Genomic DNA, 7975 nt, shown 5'->3' on the forward strand with positions numbered 1-7975 from the left:
TATGAAGCAAGCTATGGTCATCTTGTAGATCTCAGTTAAGTTGACTCATATGGGCTACAATATTAATGGATAGATAAACATAAATAAAACATAAAGTAAAGATAGAGATACTTATGTAAATTAATAGTGGGAATTTCAGATAGACGTATGGAGGTGCTTGTTCCTTCTGAATCTCTACTTTTCTATTACTTTCATCCAATCCTTCTTACTCCTTTCCATGGCAAGCTGTATGTAGGGGGATCACCGTTGTCAATGGCTACCGTCCATCCTTTCAGTGAAAACGTTCCAAATGCTCTGTCACAGCATGGCTAATCATCTATCGGTTCTCAATCAGGTTGGAATAGAATCCGGTGATTCTTTTGTGTCTGTCACTAACGCCCAGCCTTCAGGAGTTTGAAGCTCGTCACAGTCATTCAATCCTCGAATCCTACTCGGAATACCATAGACAAGGTTTAGACTTTCCAAATTCTCTTGAATGTCGCCATCAATTCTAGCTTATACCACGAAGATTCTGATTAAGGAATCCAAGAGATATGCGCCCAGTCTAAGGTAGAACGGAAGTGGTTGTCAGTCACGCGCGTTCATAGGTGAGAATGATGATGAGTGTCACGGATCATCACATTCATCAAGTTGAAGTGCAACGAATATCTTAGAACAAGAATAAGTCAAATTGAATAGAAAATAGTAGTAATTGCATTAAAACTTAAGGTACAGCAGAGCTCCACACCCTTAATCTATGGTGTGTAGAAACTCCACCGTTGAAAATACATAAGTGATGAAGGTCCAGGCATGGCCGAGAGGCCAGCCCCTAAAACGTGATCACAGGATCAAAAATACAATTCACGATCCAGGATGTCTAATATGATAGTAAAAAGTCCTATTTATACTAGACTAGCTACTAGGGTTTACAGAAGTAAGTAATTGATGCATAAGTCTACTTCCGGGACCCACTTGGTGTATGTTTGGGTTAAGATTGATTTATCCACGAGCTGAGGCTTCTTTTGGAGTTGAACGCCAAGTTGTAACGTGTTTTGGGCGTTCAACTCTGGTTCGTGACGTGTTTCTGGCGTTTGACTCCAGAATGCAGCATGGAACTGGCGTTGAGCACCAGTTTACATCGTCAAATCCCGAATAAAGTATGGACTATTAAACATTGCCGAAAAGCTTTAGATGTCTACTTTCCAACACCATTGAGAGCGTGCCATTTGGAGTTTTGTAGCTCTAGAAACTCTATTTTGAGTGCAGGGAGGTCAGATTCTAACAGTATCAGCAGTCCTTTGTCAGCCTCCTATCAGAGTTTTGCTCAGGTCCCTCAATTTCATCCAGAAAATACCTGAAATTATAGAAAAACACACAAACTCATAGTAAAGTCCAGAAATGTGAATTTAGCATAAAAACTAATGAAAACATCCCTAAAAGTAACTAGATCATACTAAAAACTACCTAAAAACAATGCCAAAAAGCGTATAAATTATCTGCTCATCACATACAAGGAATAATTGGACATATAGAATTGGGAAAATCAAGGATCACAATCATAGAAAGAGAATAATTGCACACAAGAAGGGAAATAAGTGGTTATAAGATGTAACCACACCAATAGGCTCAAAACTCACTTGCTTGTGTTCTAAGCTCCAAACATGCTTCACAAAATATAGATAATTCAAGCAAGTTCCACAAAAATTTTTCCAATCAATTGGGGTGGTGCCCTATAGTTAAATTCCTTGGAAAATCTCAATATTTTGACTAATCTTTATTGTGATTGAAAGGTTCCAAGAATTCCTTAGTTTATCCTTTTCTTCTCTTTTTTTTTCAATCACCACAAGTTTTATATGCAAAGGGTTAACTAGGTCTTAACAAATCCAAAATAGTTTCTAATCACAACCACAAGCTAAAAGGATAACTATATAAAGAAAAATCCAACTAAAAGTAGGAAACATCTAACATCCACTATCTAATATCCAAAATGAAAGAGTATGCAACAACTAAGGCAAAAGTGTCCAAAGTATCCAACATACGCAATATATACAATAATGTACAAAATAAGATAACTAGGAAAGCATAACTAGGAAATAGCCGAAATGTTCACCAATCTACTGACGATGCCAACGGCAACCTCCCCATACTTAAGATCAAGCATCATCCCCGATGCTAATCCTCAGGCTCAGGGAGAGGCTCCTGTGTCTCCTGGGTAGCCTGGGTCTGTGGTGGTGCCTCCATGTGGACTGGCTCCTCTTCATGTACCTCTGTGTGCTCCTCCTCATGGGTCTCCTCATCGGAACCGGAGGACTCTGGTAGAGGGGGTAGCTCAATGCCCTGGGCCACGAACATCTGGTCAATCTGGTCTAGGCGACGCATGAGCTGGCGCTTGCTACGTTCCATGAACCGGAAAAGACGCTGGACCAAGAAATAAGTCGGCTGGGGTGCTAGTGGTGGTAATGGGACTGTTGCTGCTGTGGCTGCTGAACTAGAAGCTCCGGCAGGGGCTGCCGAGAGAGAAGGTCCAGCTCCCTCAACTGCTGCCCTAGCCTGAGAACGGCACCGGGAAGCAGGCTTCTCGGTCACCCAGGATCCCCACGGAATGGTCATTGGCTCTCTCTCCGGGAGTGGTGGAGGTGGTGACACATCCTCTGGTAACCACGGGATACCGGCTTGCTGTATCATCTGAGTAACCAGGACTGGAAATAGAAAGGTGACTCAGATATGGGTCCGCCACATGAACCGCCTGATCAGCTGAGGTAAATAGACCTCCTTCCCCTCTAGCACATAGCTGATTAGGATCAGCATGGCAACAGGGATCTTCGAGAAGTAGGTGGTCGGCATGACGTAGTGTGCGAAAATCTGCTGCCAAGTCTTGGCCTCCCGGCTCAAATAAGTGAAGCGCATCCCCTTGTGTGCCTTGTTGTCGGCATCCATAACCCAGAGGGCCTCCGGGGTTGTTACCACTGCCCTCAGTGCATCAAAGTCGAAGGTCATGCAGTGGAGCTCCACCTCAGCCTATAGAAAACCATCAATATCGCCTGTCTTGGGCCTGCAGGTGAGGGCATCCTCAATGGCCTGCTCAGTAATGGGCACCTGAGTGCCTCTGACGAGTACCGAGTCAAGGGTGTGGCGGAAGAAGTTGCAATAGAATTCCTGCACCCAAGACCGGTTCACCCGGCTAAGTTCCCGATCCACAAAGTCCAAACCCATCCTGTCAATGCGCTGGTTGATAATTTGCCTCAAATCAGATGGGATGACCAACTTCTTTTCAATATTTAGATTTTTTGAGTTATAGCTTGGGAATCGGAGTTCACAGTAGAGATTAGGGAACTTGACCATGTCCAAAGCAGGCAGTGATTGATTTACTTTCTCTATTTCATTTAGAGGGTTTGTAGAATAAGCCTCAAGTGAAGAGAAAGTAGGATCTGGTGTTCTTTTCCTCTTTTTGGAGGATGTTTTCCCCTTTCCTTTATCGGACATCCTGAAAATAGACTAGGAACGAATATAAGCAAGTAGGCAAATAGCAAGAAGCAAGGAAGAACATGTTCAGGATGTAAGATGAAAGGCAAGTAATCATGATGTGAACTAAAACAAAAAACTTGGATTGTAAATAAGCATAGAAAATAGAAGCATAGACCAAGAATTCAATATTTCAACCAATGTAACACAATGCTCATGTATTTGGTATATTTAGCATCATACCTCAAAAGAATAGTAAGGAGTTAATTGAAATGAAAAGTTAGGGGTTAGACAAGTTAGTGAGAGAAAAATGAGATGGAGAGTTCGTGGTATGATGGAGAATAGCTAAATTAAAAGATGGTTATAAATTGTGTACAATAATCATGTTCACAATCATGGGAGTATAGAGATGCCAAAACATGTGATAAGAAATTCACAACAATTGATGTCACAAGTAGGGGATGCATGTGTGTAACATATGAGGAAGCTGAAAATCAAGTTGAGTGATAAGGAGTGTTACACAATGATGGCACATCAATTGTTTTGAAAGAATGCTCATTGCATGGAGAAAGTGCAATTTATGTTGCAACAAAATGATTAGGCACTCCTTAGGTATATGTAGTCAATGCTAACCACGGGGAACAAAATAAGAGTGGAAGGGCTGCCCAAATGACCCCGGAATTGAATTTGGCGCGAGTTAGGCGAAGCTCAATTCAAAATTTTCCAAGTTCAATCCTAGGCAGCAATCTAGAATCAAAATATTTTTTGGAAAAAAAATTGGGCAGCATTCCGACTGTAATTTGGACGATCCCGGATAGCCAAAAAGATAACAAGAGAGCCATATGAATTCAGAGGCAGTAAGCAGACAATAACCACATAACCAGGCAGCAGCAACCAATGTCAGAGGAGGAAATGCAGAGGGTAATAGCAAGTCATGGCAGAACATGAAAAGTTCATCATGAGAAATCATGAACATACCACTCAGCAATCAATTAAGAGAAGCGCAGATAGGTAAACAAATACGGCGCACTTATCAGGCCTAGAATTCTCTAACCACATCCTAGCTACCTAACAGCAGATATCTCTATGTAATCCTAACAATCAAAATTAAATTCTACTAACTAACTAGAACTAACATCAAAGTAATACAAAATAAAATAAAGGAAATAGAGTTGGAGCAGGGGCATAGACAGTAATCTGGAATGCAGAATTTGGAAATGGAACTGGGAAGGGTGAGGGATAGGCAGCAGAGATGAGAAAAAACTAGGAGCAGAGCCGCACCCTAGGATAATGGTGGCCGGAATGTACGGCGGGTGGTCGGAGCAGGGGGTGGCACACAGAGCCGTGCAGCAGAGTAAGGCTAGGGTGAATGGTGCAGTGAATAAGGAAAGAGGAATGGAGAGGACAGTGAGGGTGTGACGGTGCTCACCGGCGGCGATAGCGGTTGCGCGCGGTGGGACAGTCGTGGCAGTGAGAGGGGGAGAAGGGGTGAGCGAGGGGATGAGAGAGATGGGGAAGGAATGGGGGTGAGAGAGGAGGCGAGGAGAGTTCGCGGCGGTGCTGGTCGCCGGCAGGTGGTGGCCGGAGTTGCTACTGGGAAGAAGGGGGAGGTAGGAGGAACGTTGGAAGAGAAGAAGGGGGTTGGGGTGCATTTGCGCGAGTTCTCATCGCGTCCTTAGGGTTATCCCATTTTTGAATCGACGCGGACGTGCTTGGTGCGCGCCCGCATATATTTGACGAGTTCAGGGATAGACGCGGGAACGTCTCGTGCGCTCACGCATAACTGGGAAAATTGGTGAAGACACGTGCGCATATCGTATGCGTTCACGTGCTACGAGTTGGGCTGAAAGCTTAGTGCTGGCCCAACGCTAGCACAACACTCTGGAGAATGTATGGGTTGGTGCCAGCAGGTTAGGGATGCGTACGCGGCGAGTGCGCGTCCGTGTACATAGCCATAAAGGTTCATGGATGCGCACACATGCTGTGCGCGCCCGCGTGAGACGAGTTGGGCTAAAAGCTTAACGTTCGCGCAAGAGAGGCCCAACTCTCTGGAAAATGTATGGGGTTGCATCCGCTCATGGACGCATGCGCGTATAGCATGCACGCGCGTCCTCCGCCCCTTTTTTATTTTTCAAGAAATGCTAGAACCCAAAAATACCTAAAAGCTCCCTAACAATGCTTACAACTCCTGACCCAATCAAAAATCACACAATTCACAAAATGCAAATTGGTTTTAAAATTTATTCAACTAGTAATAAGCACAATGTACATGTCAACATGCTAACAACCAATTTATACAAACAAGCAATATGAAATGAAAACTTACCTACAATGGTAACTCAAGTCACTTATTAATCAAAACTACAAGAGAGTGGAAAGAGTTTACCATGGTGGGGTGTCTTCCACCCAACACTTTTAGTTTAAGTCCTTAAGTTGGACATTTGAGGAGCTCATTGTCATGGTGGCTTATGCTTGTACTAATCCTTGAATCTCCAAGGGTCCTTGCGCCTCAAATGGTTGATAGAATTCCCAACTATGTTCACCAATCTTGGATAGAGTTCTACCCAAGATATGAGTCCCCATAGTTGGTCTTCATATAGCGAACTGGGATCCCATATCTTGTCTTCACACCCATCCGCAAGTTGAATTTCATGATTTTTCCGTATGGACGGTTGACACATAGAATTCTCTTTAGTGCACCAAGTCTTTTCCTTAGACCCATGTAAAGTAGCATTCATCCAATCATGGTCCCTATACCTTGAAGACTTGACCTCCATGAGCCTAATTCCCAACTTCCAACCACTACACAACCCCTTCTTACTCTTAATTCTACAAAGAGCTCTAAGTTATCCATCCGTTTTGATCAAGCCATATTCAAGTGAGAAAGTAAAGCTTAGGGATAAGGGTTTTACCCCCTTGACTGTTGTGGTGGACGGTGGCTTAGGGAGGAAAACTTTCCCACACTTAGACAATGCAAGGTTGGCTTCCTTATGCTCTTCTTTAGGTATCTCCACCTATTGACAAATTCTCTCATCTTCTTCTTGTTTGTTGACTCCCTCCACTTCCTCCTCATCATCAAGCAAGTCGAATTTGGGAGGTTGGGTGAAGTCTATTTCCATATCAACTTCATATTTGATGGAAGAGTCTTCAATGAGATTACTGGTGCACGAAATTGCATTCACACTTTTTGCAATCCGCACAACTAACCAGCAAGTGCACTGGGTCGTCCAAGTTATACCTTACGTGAGTAAGGGTCGATCCCACGGAGATTATTGGTTTAAAGCAATCTATGTTTATTTTATTAATCTTAGTCAGGATGTCAATAAGGTTATTTGAATTTAATTGTAAGAAGTAAAAGTGCTTGGGATAAGTAATTGTTACTTTATTAACGAAGAATATGTTGGGGTTTTGGATATGCTTTATCCTTTGAACTTCAACTCTTCCTTGAAATCCTTTTCCACATGCAAGGCTCCTTCCATGGCAAGCTGTATGTAGGGTGTCACCATTGTCAGTGGCTACCTCCCATCCTCTCAGTGAAAATCGTCCAGATGCTCTGTCACAGCACGGCTAATCAGCTGTTGGTTCTCGATCATGTTGGAATAGGATCCATTGATCCTTTTGCGTTTGTCATCACGCCCAGCAATCACGAGTTTGAAGCTCGTCACAGCTATTCAATCCTTGAATCCTACTCGGAATACCACAGACAAGGTTTAGACTTTCCGGATCTTCAAGAGTGGCCGCCATCAATTCTAGCTTATACCACGAAGATTATGATTAAGGAATCTAAGAGAAGCTCATTCAATCTGATGTAGAACGGAAGTGGTTGTCAGGCACACGTTCATGGATCTGAGGAAGGTGATGAGTGTCACGGATCATCACCTTCTTCATGTTTAAGCACGAATGAACATCTTAGATAGGAACAAGCGTGTTTGAATGGAAAACAAAAGTAATTTATTAATTCATCGAGACGCTGCAGAGCTCCTCACCCCCAACAATGGAGTTTAGAGACTCATGCTGCCAAAAGGTACAAATTTCAGATCTAAAATGTCATGAGGTGCAAAGTAAATCTCTAAAAGTTGTTTAAATAGTAAACTAGTAACCTAGGTTTACAGAAAATGAGTAAACTAGGATAGATAGTGCAGAAATCCACTTCTGGGGCCCACTTGGTGTGTGCTGGGGCTGAGACTTAAGCTTCTCACGTGCCTGGGGCTGTTTTGGGCATTCAACGCCAGGTTGTAACCTGTTTCTGGCGTTGAACTCCAGCTTGTAACCTGTTTCTGGCGCTGGACGCCAGACAGTAGCATGATACTGGCGTTGAACGCCAGTTTACGTCGTCTATCTTCACGAAAAGTATGGACTATTATATATTTCTGGAAAGCCCTGGATGTCTAATTTCCAACGCCGTTGACAGCGCGCCAATTGGACTCCTGTAGCTCCAGAAAATCTATTTCGAGTGCAGGGAGGTCAGAATCCAGCAGCATCAACAGTCCTTTTTCAGCCTAAATCAGATTTTTGCTCAGCTCCCTCAATTTCA

The sequence above is a fragment of the Arachis duranensis genome, chromosome 3 (assembly GCF_000817695.3).
Source record: "Arachis duranensis cultivar V14167 chromosome 3, aradu.V14167.gnm2.J7QH, whole genome shotgun sequence".
Classification (NCBI taxonomy): Eukaryota; Viridiplantae; Streptophyta; class Magnoliopsida; order Fabales; family Fabaceae; genus Arachis; species Arachis duranensis.